Source organism: Mustela erminea, chromosome 10, assembly GCF_009829155.1.
Source record: "Mustela erminea isolate mMusErm1 chromosome 10, mMusErm1.Pri, whole genome shotgun sequence".
Taxonomy (NCBI): domain Eukaryota; kingdom Metazoa; phylum Chordata; class Mammalia; order Carnivora; family Mustelidae; genus Mustela; species Mustela erminea.
The window spans coordinates 74,311,904-74,332,283 of record NC_045623.1 but is presented as its reverse complement, the minus strand read 5'-3'; the positions used below and the strand labels follow the sequence as shown (position 1 = coordinate 74,332,283).

The window sequence follows — 20,380 nt, the reverse complement described above, 5'->3', positions numbered from 1 at the left end:
CAGGCATAGAGAGAGAGAGAGGAGGAAGCAGGCTCCCCGCCGAGCAGAGAGCCCGATGTGGGACTCGATCCCAGGACCCCGAGATCATGACCTGAACCAAAGGCAGCGGCCTAACCCACTGAGCCACCCAGGTGCCCCTAATTTAAAAATTTTTAAAAAAATAAAACAAAGATTGGTGATAGGTAAGATACGGCCCAGAAAACTGGCCATTTTCCAGAATAGGAATACTGACAAGTGCATTAGCTGTGTATCAAGACCAACCACATGGCAAATCTACCTGACAGGTCTGCTCAGCTGCTATCCTTTCTATGGACCAACATAGCAAATACAGACACATTTCAGGATGACTGCCTAATTTAAAATAAAAGCAATACTGCTGAACTTGCCATCCTACTGTGAAATAATGAGTTGCAGTTTCCATTCAAACCAAAGGCAATCTAACATAAAAACTGGCATCCCCTATTTAATTAGCCATGAATTACACAATGACATATATTACTGTCAGACAAATCAAAAGCCAGTTCTTAAAACTGTATTATCTCTTTCAGATAAACATCTTATCTGCTGTTTTAACTACAATGTACCAGGCCTTAGGTCACGACATAAAACAGAAACTTAGGTTGAAAGTTCTAAAGACATTCAGATTAACTAATCCAATCTTTTGATCAATCCAGGAATCCATACCCCTTTGTTAACTTATTCAAATGTTAATTGGGTTCCTACTAGGTACAAGGCATTATGGTAAGTGCTATAATATTTATTGAGCATTTACAACAATCCACACAGTCTTACAAGTGCTTTATATGTTTAATATTCATAACAGCCCTACAAAATAGATACCATTATTATCCCTGTTTTATAAATGTGGAAACAAAGATGCAAAGGAATTAACCTGTCCAGTTCTTACAGCGAAGAAGTCACAGAGCCAGAATTCAAATCCAGAGCCTATACTCTTAATCACTATACTACTGTCTCTCTGGGATAAGGATACAGAAAACCAAATAAAACATGACTCAACCCCTCCAGGAGCTTAGTCTCCCCCTGGAAACACAACTGTAAATCAATGTGACAATTGCTAACGACAGATTAGAAAGGAGGAGGGCTTAATTGAGGCACTAACATTGAAGACAGAGAATTTGGAGAGAAGATAAGTGGGACTTTAAAATGGTAACTAAATGAAGTAGGAGGTATGAGAGGTACTTAGGATGACTCCAATTTTAACTAGAAGCCTTGCCATGTTTCAGATTTGGGTGACTGGGGGAAATGAATAGGCATTCACCAAAAGATTTGTTAATTGATTCAAATTTACTCCTGGTCTTACTGAGTTTGAGATGCCTAAAGAAATACCAAGTAACAACATTTAGGAAGCAGTTGAAGATAGCACGCTGGAGCTCAGAAGAGAGGATTAGCCTGAGAGTATGAGTAATAGCTAGTATTTACTGAGTTGCTACTATGTGCCAAAGCCCAGTCTCCTTCTTTGTAAGTGAGATAAGTGAGATACCTGATCTCAAAAGTGAGATCAGATAAGAGGTGAAGGGAACACCAACATATACAGGACAAAACAGAAACAAAAGAGGTAAAAAATAAAACCAAGAGAAACTATGTCACACAAGCCAAAGGTGGAAATGATTAATATATCAAATACCACAGGTATTCAAATAATATGAGAAAAAGTGTCCACTGGATCGAACAGTACAGAGGCAAGAGTCAACTCAGCCTACTGAAAAAACACCACTAACAAAGAACTCAGTAATTCCTCCAGTGGCTTGTTCTATTATTAGACAGTTCTCTTTTTTTAAGATTTGTTTATTTGAGAGAGAGAGAGCATGCATGCATGAGCGAGCAGGAAGAGGGACAGAGGCAGAGGGATCATGACCTGAGCCAAAATCAAGAGTGAGAGGCTTAACTGACTGAGCCACCCAGGTGTCCCTATTATTAGAAAGTTCTATTTTAAAAAAATAATCTTTTCAAAGAAACAAAACCATAGGGGGACGCCTAGATGGCCCAGTCAGTTAAGAGTCTGCCTTTGGCTCAGGTTATGATCCCAGGGTCCTAGGATCAAGTCCCACATCAGTGGGACTGCCTCCCCACCACCACCTGCCACTTTCCCTGCTTGCGCAATCACAGGCTCACTTGCTCTCTTTCTCTCTCGCTGGCAAATAAATAAAATCTTCAAAGAGAGGAAAGAAAGAAAGAGAGAGAGAGAGAGAGAGAGAGAAAGGGAGGGAGGAAGGAAGGAAAGAAAAGAAAAAAGAAAAGGGAAAAGCATAGTGTTCTATTCAAATTCTGAAATTAAGAGTTATAATGACTAGGACACCTGGGTAACTCAGTCAGTTGAACAGCTGACTCTTGATTTCAGCTCAGGACATGATCTCAAGGTCCTGGGACGGAGCCCTGTGATGGGTATGGAGCCTACTTAAGATTCTCTCTCTTGGGGCACCTGGGTGCTCAGTCATTAAGCATCTGCCTTTGGCTCAGATCATGATCCTAGGGTCCTGGGATCGAGCCCCACATTAGGCTTCCTGGTCGGCGAGAAGGCTGCTTCTCCCTCTCCCACTCCCCCTCTCTTGCTGTGTCCCTCTCTGTCAAATAATAAATAAAATCCTTTAAAAAAAAATTCTCTCTCTCTCTCTTTCCCCCTCCCCATCTACCCCTCCCCTAGTTCCTGTGCATGCTCTATCTCTAAAAAAAAAAAAGAGCTATAATGACTAAATATAGTAATGACACTAGACTGAATCCTGATTTAAAGAAACTAGGTATAAAAGACAGCTGTTGAGGGGTGCCTGGGTGGCTCAGTGGGTTAAGCCGCTGCCTTCGGCTCGGGTCATGATCTCAGGGTCCTGGGATCGAGTCCCGCGTCGGGCTCTCTGCTCGGCGGGGAGCCTGCTTCCTCCTCTCTCTCTGCCTGCCTCTCTGCCTACTTGTGATCTCTCTCTGTCAAATAAATAAATAAATAATCTTTTAAAAAAAAAAAGACAGCTGTTGAAATTTTAATAAGGACTACTATTAGATAGTAGAAAATTATTTTTTTATATTTTTAATTTTTAAAAAGATTTTATTTATTTATTTGAGAAAAAGAGAGCATGGGCAGGGAGTAGCAGAGTAGAGAGATAAGCAGACTGCCCACTGAGCAGGGAGGTGGATACAGGGCTCAATCCTAGGACCCAGGGATCATGACCTGAGCCAAAGGCAAACGTTTAACCAACTGAGCCACCCAGGTGAAGCCACAACAAAGAAAATTGCTTTTATTTATTTTTTTTAGTAATCTCTACATCCAGTATGGGGCTCAAACTCACAATCCTAAAATCAAGAATCACATGCTTTCCAACTGAGCAAGCCAGGCACCACGATGATAGTAGAAAATCATTATTTTGTTTAAGTGTGACAATGACATTAGGATTATATAAGACTATTTTTGGAGAAACAGAGGTGAAATAGCATGTTTGCATTTGCATTAAAATATATCAGAAAGAGTAGATGTAGCAAATTTTACAAAAGGTTAACAACTGGGGCGCCTGGGTGGCTCAGTGGGTTAAAGCCTCTGCCTTCAGCTCAGGTCATGATCCCAGGGTCCTGGGATCGAGCCCCGCATGGGGCTCTCTGCTCAGCAGGGAGCCTGCTTCCTCCTCTCTCTCTGCCTGCCTCTCTGCCTCCTTGTGATCTCTGTCTGCCAAATAAATAAATAAATAAAATCTTAAAAAAAAAAAGGTTAACAACTGTTATATATGGGAGATGGATAAATGGGTGTTACATTTTTCTCATAATAACAAAGACAAAAAGGCTTCACAAACAAAAGATAAATATTTTGTCAATAAAAACTCAAGGGACGCCTAGGTGGCTCAAGTCAGCTAAGCATCTGCCTTCTTCTTAGGACATGATCTTGGGGTCCTGGGATCGAGTTCCCCCTTCAGACTCCCTGCTCAGGGGAAGAGTCTGCTTTTCCCTCTCATTGTCCCCCTCTGTGTCTCCCTCTCTATCTCTCAAATAAATAAATAAAATCTTTAAAAAGAAAATCCAGCACATGAATATAGGTATACCTTATTTTACTGCGCTTCACAGATACTGCTTTTATTTTTTTTTCCCCAAATTGAAGTTTTAGCACTCCTGCATTGATTAACTCTATTGGCACTATTTTTCCAACCGCATTTCCTCACGTCATCTTTCTCTGTCACATTTTGGTAATTCTCACAATACCGCAAACTTTTTCATTATTGTATTTATTATGGTGATCTGTGATCTTTGATGTTACTAATTGTCTGGGGACACCACAAACTGTACCATGTAAGATGGAGAACCTAACTGAATGTTCTGTGTTCTAACTGCTCCACCAACCAGCTTTTCCCTCTTTCTCCCTCTCCTTGGGTCTCCCTATTTCAGGAGACACAATATTGAAATGTGGACAGTTGGGCGCCTGGGTGGCTCAGTGGGTTAAGCCGCTGCCTTCGGCTCAGGTCATGATCTCGGGGTCCTAGGATCGAGTCCCGCATCGGGCTCTCTGCTCGGCAGGGAGCCTGCTTCCTCCTCTCTCTCTCTGCCTGCCTCTCTGCCTACTTGTGATCTCTCTGTCAAATAAATAAATAAAATCTTTAAAAAAAAAAAAAAAGAAATGTGGACAGTTAAGTTTGACTTTCAAGTCTTATTAGTTAAAAAACACATTTTATAAAGCTACAGCTGCTATAGGAAGTGACTCCTTTGATGGATCCAGGCAAAGTAAATTGAAAATCTTCTGGAAAGGATTCACCATTCTAGATGCCAATAAGAACATTTGTGATTCATGGGAAGAGGTCAAAACCACAATATTAGCAAGAGTTTGGAAGAAGTTGATTCCAATCCTCATGGAAAAATTTGAGGGATTCAAGACGTCAGGTGGAGGATGTAACTGCAGACAGGGTAGAAATAGCAAGAAAACTAGAATTAGAAGTGGAGCCTGAGAGGGTGCCTGGGTGGCTCAGTCAATTAACCATCTGCCTTCAGCTCAGTTAATGATCTCAGAGTACTGAGATCAACCAGGGCAGGCTCCCTAACCCCCCTCCCCCTCTGCCCTTCCCCCTGCTCATCCTTGCACTCCCTCCCTCGCTCGCTCTCTCTCCCATGTCCTCTCTCAAATAAGTTAAATCCTTAAAATAAATAAATAAGTAAAAATAAAATCTTTTTTAAAAAGTGGGGGCACCTGGGTGACTCAGTTAAGTGTCTGCCTTCAGCTCAGGTCATGATCTCAGGGTCCTGGGATTGGGCTCCCTGCTCAGCGGGGAGTCTGCTTCTCCCTCTCCCTTTGTCCTCCAACCCCCTGCTCATGCTTGCTCTCTCTCTCTCTCAAATAAATAAATAAAATCTAAAAACAAACAAAAAAACTTTTTTTTTAAGTGGAGCCTGAAGCTGTGACCAAGCTGTTAAAATCTTGAAATAAAATTTACTTTTTATAGATGAGCAAAGAAAATGGTTTCTTGGGATGGATTCTATTCCTGAAGGTGCTGTGAAGATTGATGAAGTGACAACAAAGGATTTAGAGTATTATATGAACTTAATTGATAAAGCAGCTGCAGGGTTTGGCAGGATTGACTCTAATTTAGAAAGAAGTACTACTATGGGTAAAATGCTATCAAACAGTGTCACATGACACAGAAGAATCGTTCCTGCAAGTATGAGAAAATTAATTTGGCAAACTTCACTGTTGTCTTATTTTAAGAACTTGCCACAGCCACCTCAACCTTCACCAACCACCATGCTCATCAGGCAGCAGCCATCAACATCAAAGCAAGACTCTCCACCAGCAAAAAAATTATGACTTGCTGAAAGCTGAGATGATGGTTAGCATTTTTTAGCAGTACAGTACAGTCAGCCCTTGAACAAAAAGTTTGAACTACATGGATCCACTTATAAAGGACTCTGATAAATATGGTACAGTACATAAATGTATTTTTTCTTCCTTATGACTTTCTTAATAACATTTTCATTTCTATAATTTACTTTATGGTAAGAACACGGTACATAATAATAAAGGGGCACCTGGGTGGCTCACTCGGCTGGGTGTCTGACTCTTGATTTTGGCTCAGGTCATGATCTCGGGGTCCTACAATCAAGCCCCAAATCAGCTTCATACTCAATGTGGGTCTGTCTGAAATTCTTTCTCTCCCTCTCTCTCTATCCCTCACCTCCCTTATTTTGCCTGTGTACTCACTTGCTCTCCCACTAAAATAAATAAATCTAAGGCGCCTGAGCCTAAGCGAGTCCTGGGATCAAGTCCCGCATCGGGGTCCTTCCTCAGCGGGGAGCCTGCTTCTCTCTCTGCCTCTGCCTGCCACTCTACCTGCTTGTGCTCTCTCTCTCTCTGACAAATAAATAAAATCTTTTTTAAAAAATTTACAGTATGTAAGAAAATAAATAGGCCATTCAGATTCTATACTTTCTATGTAAAAGCATGTTCATTTTTTCATTCACTCAGTCAACAAACATTAATTTAGTACCTACTAGGGGCCAGGCACTATGCCAAGCCATAGAGCGTTGGTGATGACAATACACAAAAAGCACAAGAAGAATTCTAAGCAGATACATCCCAAATGTTAAAATTGGCCAATAACTTTTAGAATCTTGGAAGATGTGAATAATTTGTATCTTTTCCTTTACAACCACCTCTACTTTCATATTTGACATTAATGAAATGCATTAATTTTATAATCACACACACACACACACACACAAAGTGAGGTATCCTCCCAACGTACAAATTCCTACCAGTCAGCAGAAATAAAACACCCATGGTAAATAATGTATAAATTTGCAAATTATAGCTAATGTGAAAGCAAAACAATTTTTGAGAACTTTTAATCAGATTCTAATTATAGAATCCTAATATAGGGGGACCTGAATGGCTCAGTTAGTTGAGCAACTGCCTTGGGCTCAGGTCATGATCCAGGAGTCCTGGACTGAGCTCCACATCAGGCTCCCTACTCAGTGGAGAGTCTGCTTCTCCCTCTCCTTCTGTCCCGCCCCCAACTTGTGTTTCCTCTCTCTCTCTCTCTCTAATAAACAAAATCTTTTTTTAAAGTTTACAAAATAAAATTAAATTAAAAAAAAAAAGAAAGAAAAGGGGCGCCTGCATGGCTCAGTGGGTTAAAACCTCTGCCTTCGGCTCAGGTCATGATCTCAGGGTTCTAGGACTAAGCCCCGCATTGGGCTCTCTGCTCAGCAGGGAGCCTGCTTCCCTTCCTCTCTCTCTCTGCCTGCCTCTCTGCCCACTTGTGATCTCTGTCTGTCAAATAAATAAATAAAATCTTAAAAAAAAAAAAGAATTCTAGGGGAGCCTGGGTGGCTCAGTGGTTAAGTATCTGTCTTCGGTTCAGGTCATGAACCCAGAGTCCTGGAATCAAGACCACATCAGGCTTCCTGGTTGGCAGGAAGGCTGCTTCTCCCTCTCCCACTCCCCCTGCTTGTATTCCCTCTCTCACTGTGTCGCTCTCTGTCAAATAAATAAATAAAAATTTTTCTTTAAAAATTTTTATTTATTTATTTGACAGAGAGAGATCACAAGTCGGTAGAGAAGCAGGCAGAGACAGAGGAAGGAAAGCAGGCTCCCCGCCGAGCAGAGAGCCCGATTCGGGGCTTGATCCCAGGACCCTGGGATCATGACCTGAGCTGAAGGCAGAGGCTTTAATCCACTGAGCCACCCAGGCACCCCAGTAAACAAAAATTTTTTAAAAAATTTTAAAAAGTCAGGTGCCTGGGTGGCTCAGTCGTTAAGTGTCTGTCTTCAGCTCAGGTCCCGGGTTTGAGCCCCACATTGGGCTCCCTGCACAGCGGGAGGCCTGCTTCTCCTTCTCCCATTCCCTCCACTGTGTTCCCTCTCTGGCTATGTTTCTCTCTGTCAAATAAATAAAATCTCAAAAAAATAAAAAAATTAAAAAAAATTTTTTAAGTTAAAAAAGAATTCTAATACAAAGAATAAAACTAAAGTATGCAAAAATACTTTAGGATTTCCACAGTCCCTACTTTTGAAAAAGATCCCAGGCAAATTGTCCAAGGAAAACACTGACCACAATATCAATACCACCAGTTTTCCACACTGCAGAAAGAAAATTATGTCACTGTATTCCACTTAAGGCAGAGGAGATGACAGCCTCTACACAATTTATCCAGAAGACAAATTACTAAATAACACCATATTTCATCTATAGAATGATTTACAGTTTATAGTTCACAAAATATTTTGACCTTCAAAATAATTGTTTTCTTGTTCCCACTGGATAGATAAAAAGTGGAGAATTAAAATGGAGAAGACCTTTCTAACTATGACTCAAAATCCAAAAGCCATAAAAGAAAAGATTAAGAAATTTGTCTACATTAAAAAAAAAAAAGAGGGACGCCTGGGTGGCTCAGTTGGTTGGACGACTGCCTTCGGCTCAGGTCATGATCCCGGAGTCCCGGGATCGAGTCCCGCATCGGGCTCCCAGCTCCACGGGGAGTCTGCTTCTCTCTCTGACCTTCTCCTCGCTCATGTTCTCTCTCACTGTCTCTCTCTCAAATAAATAAATAAATAAATAAAATCTTTAAAAAAAAAAAAATAAATAAATAAAAAAAATAAAAATAAAAAAAAAAGAAATTGTCAGGGACGCCTGGGTGGCTCAGTTGGTTAAGCGGCTGCCTTCGGCTCAGGTCATGATCCCAGCGTCCTGGGATCGAGTCCCACATCGGGCTCCTTGCTCCGCAGGGAGCCTGCTTCTCCCTCTGACTCTGCCTGCCACTCTGCCTGTGCTCGCTCTTGCTCTCTCTCTCTGACAAATAAATAAATAAAATCTTTAAAAAAAAAAAAAAAGAAATTGTCTACATAAAAAACAAAAATCTGTTTGCATAAAAATACACCTAAATCTAAAAGTTTTTCATGGGTATAAAATAAAAGAAGTCAGAAGACAAATATCAAAATGGTAAAATATTTATAATACATACCACAGAAAAAAAATCTATCATATATACATGAACTATATTAAGTATATATGTATGTATGTACACACATATAATATATAAAGACATAGAAATCAATAGAAAAGAGACCTATGACAACATATAAATAAAAATTTAAACAGGTAGTTTACAGAAAATGAAATATGAATAACTCAACATAAAAAGATGCCAAACTTTAACATAATTTTTTAAAACTTAAAACCACTCTGAGGTACCAGAGTACCTTCAATAACAGCAAAGTGTAATTCTAACAATGCTGATCCTAAAGCCAGAGTGCTTAGTTTGAATTTTTACCACAGTACCTATATGATTTGGGCAAGTCTCTTAAATTCTCTTCCTGAATTTATTAACCTAAAAAATAAAGATAATAATAGTACCTATCTCAAAGGAATATTAGTAAGCTTAAATATATATGTAAAAAAATATATGGAAAGCAGTCTGAATAGTACCTGGCACATAGCACCTTTTAAGTATAATCTAAGATAGAGTTAATGATGGTGAGTTACAGGCAATGTATATTAAAACATCCTCCAAGGAAAGCAATTTGGCAAAATTTCATAGTTATAAATGCATATATCCTTTAACTTAGAAATCCCACTTTCTGGGGCACCTGAGTGGTTCAGCTGGTTAAGCACCTGCCTTAGGCTCAGGTCATGATCCCATGGTTCTGGGATCAATCTCCACCCAAGCTCTCTACTGAGCAGGGAGTCTGCTTCTCCCTCTCCCTCTGCCCATCCCTCTGCTCATGCTCTGTCTCTCAAATAAACAGAACTTGAAAAGAAAGAAAGAAAGAAAGAAAGAAAGAAAGAAAGAAAGAAAGAAAGAAAGAAAGAAAGAGAAAGAAAGAAAGAGGGGTGCCTAGTTGGCTCAGTCATTTAAGTGTCTGCCTCTGGCTCAGGTCATGATCTCAGGGTCCTAGGATCGAGCCCCGAGTAGGTCTCCTCACTCCATGGGGGAGACTGTTTATCCCTCTCCTCTGCCACTCCCTGTTTGCACTCTCCCGCTTTCCCTCTCTCTGTCAAATAAATAAATAAAATCTTTTTTAGAAAACCAATTAAAAATTTTTTTTAAATTATCACAAGTAGGCCTCTAACTGAAAAAACCACCCACTCTGAGTACTGGCAAAAACAATACTAATGAGACACACTGAAGTCATCCATATGATGACTTGAAAATAGTATAATACCCATTGTTGGTCCAAAACATTCAGCATCACCCACACTATACATTGTAATAATTGGGCTTCATTTACTGGAAGAAGATGAAATGCTCATAAAGGCTCTTATCATAGATTTCAAATTCCAATGCGATGTTCATTTTGCTGAGCAATGAAGTGTACAACACTAAGAATATATCTATAAACACTTCCACACAGGGAAAAAAGATTAAGTCAGCTTTCTACTCTAAGTAAACCAAGGAATGAGTACATGTAAATATGCAATTTTCCTTTCACAATTAACATAAGCACAGGGATGCCTAGGTGGCTCAGTCAGTTAACTCTCCCTTCGATTCAGGTCATGATCTCAGGATCCTGGGATGAGTCCCACATCAGGCTTCTTGCTCAACACGGAGCCTGCTTTTCCCTCTGCCTGCCACCATCCCCCTGCTTGTGTGTGTGCTCTCTCTTTCTGACAAATAAATAAAACATTAATAAAAAAAATTTAACGTAAGCATAAAATGTTACTGGGGATTCTGGGGTAAAGAGTCCTTAGCTTAGTCTCTCAACATATATACACTTTTAAACAGAATTAAATAGGCCTACCATATACCAAATCTCAAAAGATTTTTGTTTGAGACCATCCCAAATATATATCTGTATGAGAGAGTAAGATATCATAGATCCAGGGCACAGGATCTTGACATTAATTCACACAAACATCTGTATCACCTAGTACTACATTCTTTTTTTTTTTTTTTTTCTAATTTGTCAGAGGGCAAGAGCGTGAGAGAGCACAAGCAGGGGAAGCGGCAGGCTCCATGCTGAGCAAGGAGCCTGATGAGAGATTTGATCCCACGACTCTGGGATTGTGACCTGAGCTGGAGGCAGGCGCCTAACCGACTGAGCCACCCAGGTGTCCCCTAGTACTACTTTCTAACAAGTAATAAAGAACCTCTAATTCAATCCTGGGTCCCTCAGGTCTGAGCAGCCCCACCTATAGAACCCACTATCTCCTCTTTTCCATTTCCTGCTATCATACTAGACAATTATGATATCCATACTATTGACATATTCAGCACACTTCACAGCCCCCCACAACCTCCCCCTAATTCAATAACCTATACTTCCATTCCCCTTCAACAGCATTATAATAGTTATATCTTAGAGCTTTTGGAGGTTTTTTGTTTGTTTGTTTAAGATTTTATTTATCTGACAGAGAGAGAGCACAAGCAGGGGGAGCTGGAGAGGGAGAGGGAGAACAGGCTCTCTGCTGAGCAGGGAGCTAGATGCTGGGCTCAATCCCAGGACCCTGGGATCATGACTTGAGACAAAAGCAAACGCTTAACCAACTAAGCCACACAAGCACCCCTATACGCTGTTTTTTTCAAATCTTGAAATAACAAACTCTCAGCTGTCCCATTCTGTACTTCTTTATTATTATATATTTTTTAGAAATCTCTACACCAATTGTGGGGCTCAAAATTACAACCTCAAGAGCCGCACACTCCTCCTCTAACTAAGCCAGCAAGGCACCCCTCCCATTCTGTATTTCTTTTTTTTTTTTTTAAGCTTTTATTTATTTATTTGACAGAGAGGTCACAAGCAGGCAGAGAGGCAGGCAGAGAGAAGGGTGGGGGGAGCAAGCTCCCCACCAAGCAGAGAGCCCGATGTGGGGCTCAATCCCAGGACCCCCAAGATCATGACCCAAGCCAAAGGCAGAGGCTCAACCCACTGAGCCACCTAGGTGCCCCCATTCTGTATTTCTTAAAGAACCTGGTCTTCAACCACATTTGTTTTTGAAAGAATTTATTTATTTATTTGACAGAGGGAGACACAGTGAGAGAGGGAACACAAGTGGGTTGGGGGTGGGAATCAGAGGAGGAGAGACAGGTTTCCCACTGAGCAGGGAGTCTGATGCAGGGCTCCATCCCAGGACTCTGGGATCATGACCTGAGCCGAAGGCAGACTTTTAACAACTGAGCCACCCAGGCACCCCTCAACCACATTTCTGGTTGTCTCCTTATTCTCCAAGTATACTGGGCCCTCTGAAGGATTTCCTTCTTAAAACCCCAGCTTGGACTCTCAGACTCCACCATAACTCCCACAATATCACTAGCACTGTACAGTTTCTCTCCATCTTATCTTCTCTTCTTATATATTCCAATTCTGGATCAACTCAACCTTATCTTTTCTGCACTCCCACTCCTAAACTGCTGGGGATAATGCAAAATCCATGCTACTGGGCCCCTTACAAACATATTATATCTAACTTTTACTGGGCCCACAATGTGGTCAGCAATCTTTTTTTTTATTCTTAATCTATTTTCATTTTCCATTGAAGATTTCCATGGCCCTAATACTCACTGTAGCTCCTCAGTCTCCAGAAATAAGTGACCTCTCTAAAGGTAACTAATCACATCAAGAAAGTAAGACCATCTGTCAAATTCCCCCACCTTCTTTTCCTTCTACCACACCATTATCCTTCTTAACTTCTAACCTTTTAGTATCAAAAAATGAAATGCCCTGGAGCCCTACTCATGCTCTCTCTCACTATCTCTCTCTCTCTCAAATAAATAAATAAATAAAATCATTTTAAAAAATAAAAGAATGAAATACCCAAGATATTTCCTAGGTAAATTTTCCCCTCAACCTACAAAACTGTTTCACCAATACTTTAAAAAAAAAAAAGGGGGGGGGTGCGCCTGGGTGGCTCAGTGGGATAAGCTGCTGCCTTCGGCTCGGGTCATGATCTCGGGGTCCCGGGATCGAGTCCCGCATCGGGCTCTCTATTCAGCGGGGAGCCTGCTTCCTCCTCTCTCTCTGCCTGCCTCTCTGCCTACTTGTGATCTCTCTCTGTCAAATAAATAAATAAAATCTTTAAAAAAAAAAAAAAAAAGTGCCATAGTGGAAAGTTCATGTTCTTGCCTACAGTCTTCCCAGTTGTAAAAGAGGAATACTGATACCTACACCACAAGGCTGTTGGGATCTATAAAGCATCTTTACAGTACCTGACATAGAATATATTCTCAATAAAAATGTTACCATCAGCTCTCTTTCACAACCACACTTGCTGAAAGAGTAATTTTACTCACTGCCTCCTATTTGTTCCTCAATCCATCATGATCTATTGCTTGCATTTCCACCATTGCACAAGTCAAAGTGTCTTTTAGAGGAAACAAGTGATCTCCTAATTGCCAAATTCAGTGGTTTCCTTCTAATCGTCATTCTACTTGAGCTTTGCAGCACCTGACAGTGACGGTCATCCCCTCCCATCTTGAAACCCTTCTTCCTTTGGTCTCTATTATAATACTATTCTGTTCTTATTCTTGTCCCATTCCTTCAACCTCTCTTTCTCCATGTCTATTACCCTTCAAACAATGATGTTCCTTCTGGTCCATAACCCTTTTCGTCTCTTCTTTCAGTATTACCATCCCATACTAAGTCTTCAAATATATCCCTGTTATATTCTCTCTTGACCCTCAAATTTACATATTCATTTTTTTAAGATTGTATTTTACTTGAGAGAGGGTGTGACAGAGCACAAGACCAGAGAGGGTGAGAGGGAGAAGTAGGTTCCCCACAGAGCAACGAGCCTGACGCAGGACTTGATTCTCGGACTCCAGGATTATAACCTGAGCCCGAGGCAGTTGCTCAAACACCTGAGCCATCCAGGTGCCCTCAAATTTATGTATTCAGTTCCAACCTCTCTCCCAATTTTCAGACCCAAATTTCCAGCAAACCACAGTAATATCTGAAAAGCACCTCAAATTAAACATATCCAAAACAAAATTCATGGCCTTCCCTCCAAACTGCTTCTTCAGGGGCACCTGGGTGGCTCAGTGGGTTAAGCCCCTGCCTTCAGCTCAGGTCATGATCCCAGGGTCCTGGGCTCCCTGCTCAGCGGGGAGCCTGCTTCTCTCTCTCTCTCTCTGCCTCTCTGCCTACTTGTGATCTCTCTCTCCGTCAAATAAATAAATAAAATCTTGGGCGCCTGGGTGGCTCAGTAGGTTAAGCCTCTGCCTTCCACTGGGGTCATGATCTCAGGGTTCTGGGATCGAGTTCCACACTGAGCTCTCTGCTTGGCAGGGAGCCTGTTTCCCCTCTCTCTCTGCCTATTTGTAATCTCTGTCAAATAAATAAATAAAATATTTTAAATTAAAAAATAAAATCTTTTTTTTTTTTAAATGCTTCTTCATGTTCCGTGTTACAATTAACACTACCAGTGCAGCCCAGCAGCGAAGTCAGAAACCTCCCACTACCGCTCCCAACTCGAAACCTCATGGAATTTAAACGTCCCAGAAGTGCATGTCATTCTCTTCATTTTCCTCCCACTATTCCAGTTCATCCCCTCTGGCCTGGATTAGCACAGTGGTTGCCTGCCTACCTAGGCTTTCTGCCTCCACACTGTCTTCACTTCCAATTCTTCCTTCACACGCTCACCAGAGCTAATCAGTCATACCAACAACCCCTTGCTTACAAAACCCTCGGTGGCTCCCCATACCTACGGAATAAAGTCCAAATTCTTCAGCAAGGTTTTCTCAGAGTTGTAAACGGAAAGGTCTTTAAATCAAACAAACATGAGTTTCGTGTCTAGCTAAATCTAAATACTGGGTTAGTCCAGAATCTTCCAAGTGAAGGGTAAAAAGAAGAGCGAAAGGGAAGGATGGGGAGAATAAGGATGAAAGAGAAGAGAAAAGAGGGGGAGGCAGTACTGTCTTGGGGCGGGGGGCGGGCAGAGTACTTTCCAACGTAAAAAGGGAAAGTTCCCAGGAAAAAGTATGTTTGAGGGAAGTAAAGTGAGGGAGTCCTGATCTCTGAGGGACGAGGAAGGTTCTCAGTGCGGAGTTGGAGCTCTCTGAAGCAAGAGTTCTTCCTGAGTCTCTGAAGTGAGAAAAGCCCCTGAGAGGACTCAAGGACCGGGTCCCTGCTACCAAGGAACTTCTAAAGCTTTCCCGGCCTCTGAGGCGAGGAAGCGGAGGTAGGGATGGGAGCTGTCCCGGGACCCTGAAGAAAGTGAAAAGGGAAGGAAAACGGATCGAGGAGTATCCCCAGCCCCTCAGAGGATCCTGGGAAGCAAAGAGGTCCTGTCGGTGCTGAGAGACCCTAGTGCCAATGCTCTGGAGCCACGGCAGTGGAGGAGCCGTGCGCCCGGGCGCGCGGGCCGGGGCGCCCGGGGTTTGTGCCCTATGCGCTCTCTCGGCGTTACCTGAGGCGGGACTGAGCAGCCAGAGGGGTGTCTGCGCGGGCGGGAGGCGGAGGCAGCAGCAAAGTGGGAGCATAGTAGTCCTCACAGCTCCGAGGCGGCTGAGGCTCTTAGCCCGCGGAGGTGGTGGGGGTCTCTCGCGCAGAAGCAGGCGACTCGGCGGAACTAGCGGCAGCGAAGGACGAGGAGGCTACTGCCATGGCCCCGCAGTCGGGACCGTTCCCCCCGTCTGTTTGGCGGGGCCAAGAGAATGAGCCCAACGGCGAGCCTGAAAAGTGAGCTGAATCTCCGACCAGCTCCGCAGCCGCCCGCGACTGAAACGCCTGCCCCGCCAGGCAGGGGGACTGGGGCGGGGCTAAAAGCGAGCACGCCCCTCTCCTCAAGCCTCCGAGCAGCCAATCAATCGTCAATCTTTGATAAACGAGCTAGAGGAATTACCCAATTAGCACTAGGAATGCCACGTGGTATGAGGGTGGCCTCAATAGGCGTTCGGGAAAGCCAATCAACAGCCCTCAGCGCCAACTCTGGGAGACGAAGAGAACCAATAGGAAAGAAAAGGAGGTTAAAAACAGAAGAAGCAGTGTGTTTAGGTAGGCGGAACCAAGGAGGAGGGAATACACCTGGGGGAATTCAAGTCCCCAAGCCTCGGGCGGTGGGAGGAGAGCAGTAAACACGAGAGGGAACAATCATTGGTAATTAATAAAACCAACAGAAAATGGATTCGACTGTCGCGGATTTTCGGTTGGTGAAGGGTATAGCTAAGTAAGGACTACCTGAATAAAGAAAAGATAAAAATGAACGCAGAGTCCTGCAGAACCTCAGTATAGTGGAAAAACTGATGATCAACTATTATTAGCTACCTGAGATGGTAAGAACAATGCGTAGGGTTAAAATGCTGAGGCAACTATTAATCAAGACTGAGATTCTATTCAGTGAAGCCTTCTTGGAGGAGATAACAGTTGAGCCGGCTTGAAAACTGAAGATTTTGAAAGAGCTGCGTAGGGAGTAAGAATTCTGCTCAACTGTTCAACATGCACATATTTCCTTCCTCATGCTTCCCATATACCTGGACTTCAAGGTCCTCATAATCTCACGCCTGAGCAGATTGGAACAGGGCTAGAGCTCCCAATGCTAAAGCAGGCAAAGAAACACTGGGGCATGGGCCTTCTCGCACCAACCAGTACTCCCTTGGATTAGAGACAGCCTTTCAGATATCTTTAGACTTGCCTTCTACTGGAAGGGTCTTGACAGATGAGTGAGATTTGAATAGGAGCATAAGTAGTGTGCATTCCTCTGGCAATAAAGTTTAAGAAACCTGTGTATGAATTCATTCATATGTGGAATCTAAAAAACAACGAATGAATAAACAAAAAGCATAACTGGACCCGTAAAGATAGAGAACAAACTGGGGCGTCTGGGCGGCTCAGTCATTACGCACCTGCCTTCGGCTCAGTCATGATTCCAGGGTCCCGGGATCCAGCCCTGCCTGGGGCTCCCTGCTCAGCGGGAAGACTGCTTCTCCCTCTCCCCCTCCCCCTGCTTGCATTCCCTCCCTCGCCATCTCTCTGTCAAATAAATCTTTACAAAAAGTTACAGAAAACAAACTGATGGTTGCTGGATAGGACAGGGACAAAATGAGTGAAGGGGAGTGGGAGAGACAAGCTTTCAGTTATGGAAGAAAAAGTCATGGGGCTCCCGGGTGGCTCAGTGGGTTAAAGCCTCTGCCTTCAGCTCAGGTCAGGATCCCAGGGTTCTGGGATAGAGCCCCACACCAGGCTCTCTGCTCTGAGGGGAGCCTGCTTCCTCCTCTCTCTGCCTGCCTCTCTGCCTACTTGGGAACTCTCGATCAAATAAATTCTTTAAAAAAGAAAGAAAGAAAGAAAGAAAGAAAGAAAGAAAGAAAGAGTCATGAGAATAAAAGGCACAGCATAAGGAATATAGTCAATGATATTATACTAGTGTTGTGTGGTGACAGATGGTAGCTACACTTGTGGTGAACATACCATAATGTATAAACTTGTCCAATCACTATTGTTGTACACCTGAAACTAATGTAACATTGTGTGTCAACTACACTTAAAGAAAAAAATTTTAAAAGAAAGATATGTGATAGGAGATAAGAATGGAGGTGGCTGGGTGGCTCAGTGGGTTAAGCCTCTGCCTTCAGCTCAGGTCATGATCCTGGGGTCCTGGGATCGAGCCCCGCATCGGGCTCTCTGCTCAGCAGGGAGCCTGCTTCCTTTCCTCTCTGCCTTCCTATCTCTCTGCCTGCCTCTCGGCCTACTTGTGATCTCTCTCTCTGTCAAATAAATAAATAAAATTAAAAAAAAAAAAAAGAATGGAGGTTAAATGTGAATTGAGCTTAAATGCTTAATTTGTCCTTTCTTTTTTATGCTCTGAGAGCTGTCAAAGGTTCTTGAGCATAGTACCCTTAACGGGATACCGTTTTAGTTAGATTAATTGGTAGCTCACAGTATCTCCACGCGCCCCTCACAGTATCTCCACAAAGAGAAAAGAAATTACCCCAGCCCAGGACCGTTGGCCCAAAGACTTTTCCCTAGCATTCTTCCGGCAATACATGATGTGCTGCCACCTGGTGACAGTTCAAATACCATTGTTCCACATTGCTATTGAATTTTTCTGTTGAAGCCCAGGCATCCTTGCAAACCTGTCTCCCATAAAGCCAGATGCGAAGAAGTTGATAAATAAGTACAGCTTTCTACCAAGCAGAATTGAATAATGCCATCATACCAGACATTATCATATGCCCAGTGAAAGATGTAAAAGACTGGGAATTACTTGTACCTTGAGAAGGAAGATGAGTCTTAATGGTAAGTATTTAGTTTTTTGAACAAGTTCTGTTTGAGCCAAGTTTGATCTCTACCATTCCACTCTCAGCAATCTCTTTCTTCTTTTAAGATTTATGTATTTATTTGAGAGAGAGAGTTGGGCAGGGGGAGGGAGAAAATCTCAAGCAGACTCCTCCCATAATCCCAAGACCTTGAGATCATGACCTGAGTGGAAATCAAGAGTTAGAAGCCTGACCCCCTAAACCACCCAGGTGCCCCTCAGCAATCTCCTTAATACTGAGGAGAAGGAACCAAGGAATGCCTTAGGTATCAAAGGTACACTCTTTGTGACCTGTCTGCTAGTTAGGCCAAGGCCTTAAATATATCCCATAAGAGGAAGTGGCTCCTACCAACTCATTTCAGCCTTTTATTATGCTTTTATTTCAGATAATTGTCTCCTCTTCCCAGCTAGATGGAGCTAAGAGCTAGGACCTTATGAGCCCACTGCGTATCTTAGCTGAGGGCAAATACACACCAGGGCTGGTATGTATTATGCTCAATAAATATCCACTGGGTGGGGCGCCTGGGTGGCTCAGTGGGTTAAGCCGCTGCCTTCGGCTCAGGTCATGATCTCAGGGTCCTGGGATCGAGTCCCGCATCGGGTTCTCTGCTCCGCGGGGAGCCTGCTTCCTCCTCTCTCTCTCTCTGCCTGCCTCTCTGCCTACTTGTGATCTCTCTGTGTCAAATGAATAAATAAAATCTTTAAAAATATATATATATATCCACTGGGTGGATAAATGGCATTATCCTTTGTCTATATTTAGCAGTGGAAGAGAACTCATGAGATCTTAGTGGGATACTGCTACTTCTAAGGAAATTTTAAGACTACATTGTCCAGAATACAAACTCCAGGTAAGGTGAAAGTAAAGCTGCCCTTAGTCTACATAGAAAGATATACTTCCCAGGAAGCAACCCAGTGATGAAAGGATTAGAACCAATAACCACAAGGCCTAGTTTTTTAATATAATAGGAAATACCAGAGTACATCACTCCTAGTGATTCAATGAGTATTGTTTCATGAAATTTGGTCACACATGGGTGGTTCAATCAGTTAAGCATCTGCTTTCTGCTTGGGTCATGATCTCCGAGTCCTGGGGTTGAGTCCCAAGTCAGGCTCCCTGCTCCACAAGGGGTCTTCTTCTCCCTCTCCCTCTATGCTCGCCCACACACTCTCTCTCTCAAATAAATAAAATCTTTTTAAAAAAATAAATCATTGGGAGGGAGACAAACCATAAGTGACTCTTAATCTCACAAAACAAACTGAGGGTTGCTGGGGGGAGGAGGGTTGGGAGAAGGGGGTGGGATTATGGACACTGGGGAGGGTGTGTGCTTTGGTGAGTGCTGTGAAGTGTGTAAACCTGGTGATTCACAGACCTGTACCCCTGGGGATAAAAATATATGTTTATAAAAAATAAAAAATTTATTTAAAAAAATAATAAAATAAAATAAAAAATAAATCATGAAATTTCTTTCATTTGGTAAATATACATGTATATACTTATTAAATGATATACATGTATATATTTACTACAGTGTAAACTGTATTTCTTAGTGGAGGTCACAGCCCAATAATTTTTTTTTTTTTTAAGATTTTATTTATTTATTCAACACAGAGAGAGAGATCATAAGTAGGCAGAAAGGCAGGCAGAGAGAGAGGAGGAAGCAGGCTCCCCGCTGTGCAGAGAGTCCGACTCGGGGCTTGATCCCAGGACCTGAGATCACGACCTGAGCCGAAGGCAGAGGCTTAACCCACTGAGCCACCAAGGTGCCCCAGAGCCAAATAATTCTAAAAGCCACTGGATTAGAGGTAGAAACTGGAAGAAAAGAGACAGGAAACTGCTACAGAAATGTAAGCTGGGTTGGGCTGCTGAAGTTGAGGAGGTATGGTGGGACTGAAGTAAGCCTTAAGAGGCAGAAGCTGGAGATGAGAAGAGGAAGCCTCTTACTACTCAGGTCCAGGGCCTACCTGAATGCCTTGCTCTCCTCTGCATCCCTATGGCAATACTGCCCCAGAGCACTGTCCTACCTCATTCTACCCACCAGAACGGGAGCTCCGATTTCCTTCCAAGTTCCACTGAGCGCAGGGTTTGAACTCAGAAGGTATAGCTATAAATATCTATGAACTTGGATCTCAGAGAGAGATGGCAGGAAGCAGTCAAGTAACAGGAGGAAGAAAAGGTATAGTATCCCATGTAGGTGCTGATTCACAGAAGA

At 42.7% G+C, this 20,380-nt stretch overlaps 1 protein-coding gene across 1 annotated transcript in view; it reads right to left on the bottom strand.

Moving 5' to 3' along the window:
* TESK2 (testis associated actin remodelling kinase 2) overlaps nucleotides 1-15,734 on the bottom strand; it is a 128,281-nt gene extending 112,547 nt beyond the window's left edge. Inside the window, exon 1 of the mRNA XM_032361153.1 lies at nucleotides 15,321-15,734. The gene's annotated coding sequence lies outside the window, so the exon portion shown is untranslated. The remainder of the gene's footprint in view (nucleotides 1-15,320) is intronic.
* Nucleotides 15,735-20,380: the final 4,646 nt, after the last annotated feature.